Source organism: Oryctolagus cuniculus, chromosome 6 (genome assembly GCF_051225735.1).
Source record: "Oryctolagus cuniculus isolate XC-2025 breed Fujian yellow rabbit chromosome 6, ASM5122573v1, whole genome shotgun sequence".
NCBI classification, from domain to species: Eukaryota; Metazoa; Chordata; class Mammalia; order Lagomorpha; family Leporidae; genus Oryctolagus; species Oryctolagus cuniculus.
In genome coordinates, this window is record NC_142872.1 from 53084457 (window position 1) to 53085679 (window position 1223).

General features: G+C 44.2%; 1 pseudogene; it reads right to left on the reverse strand.

Annotated features, from left to right (window-relative positions):
• Positions 1-407: 407 nt before the first annotated feature.
• Positions 408-1001, reverse strand: LOC127490538 (RRP15-like protein pseudogene; annotated as a pseudogene).
• Between the last annotated feature and the right edge of the window lie 222 nt (positions 1002-1223).

Here is a 1223-nt window from a genome sequence, read left to right on the forward strand (position 1 = left end):
TCAAAGAGTTCATTTTACTTTTTTTTTTTTTTTTTTGACAGGCAGAGTGGACAGTAAGAGAGAGAGAGAGAGAAGGTTTTCCTTTTTCCGTTGGTTCACCCTCCAATGGCCGCCACTGGAGGATGGCCCAGGTGCTTGGGCCCTGCACCCCATGGAAGACCAGGAGAAGCACCTGGCTCCTGGCTTTGGATCAGCGCGATGCGCCATCCTCCACTGCACTCCCTGGCCACAGCAGAGAGCTGGCCTGGAAGAGGGGCAACCGGGACAGATTCCGGTGCCCCCACTGGGACTAGAACCAGGTGTGCTGGCACTGCAGGCGGGGGATTAGCCTAGTGAGCCGCGGCACCAGCTGAAATGTCTTTGTAAGCAAAAATAAACTGATTGCCAAATGTATTTCCTCTATTGCTTTATGTGTCAGTAACGTTTTCAGATCCTGGTCTGTAGTTATCTAGCCTGTCTCTTTCCTTGTCCCAGTCTTTGAGAGGTGCTCACATGATGAAACCCTCACATGGGATCCACTGTCCCGGCCCCTCTCCTCATTTCCCTTAAATCTGTTTGGTTTTTGAGTTCTTCCCAGTGAAACTGTTTTCATTGTACTCCCACCACGTCCTCTCAGAATACTTAACGGAATCTTTTTGGAAACAGTTGATATGAATTTAGCTCGCTTTCTCAGCTTCATTACCCTTTTCTTCAACACTCGTTTTAATGTTTCTGAACAGCATTAAATAATTGCAGCCCACATTGTATTTCTCTGCAGAGTTCTTTCTCCTTTTTTGTCTTTGACAACATCTGGCTTTACTCTGCACATCATTTCCCATTCTCACATCTCACCAACCAGTGTTCTTTTTTCTAGTCTTTCTTGCTTTAACATTTCTCTTTCCTTTTCCAGATCTTTATTTTTGACCAGAACGGCGAGTTTAATTTTAGGGGTTTTTCTGAAGGATTTTAGCCATTGCACCTTCCTCGCCCATGTTAGTATCAACACTTGATTCTGCCAGCATTTTCATTTTCTTTGTCACAAGATCGACACCATCACATTGTCAGCTTCTATTTATCACAATGTTACCTTTTGATTCCCAGCTTCTTAGAGGATTTTTGCTGTCAGAAGCATCTTTGACCTCTTCTTTCTGTTCCAACATTATAATTTTGGCTATGATTTTCATCATTTCCTTAGGGATTTTGCAGTTTTCCACCTCACTCATGTGGGTTCTGAACAGACACGG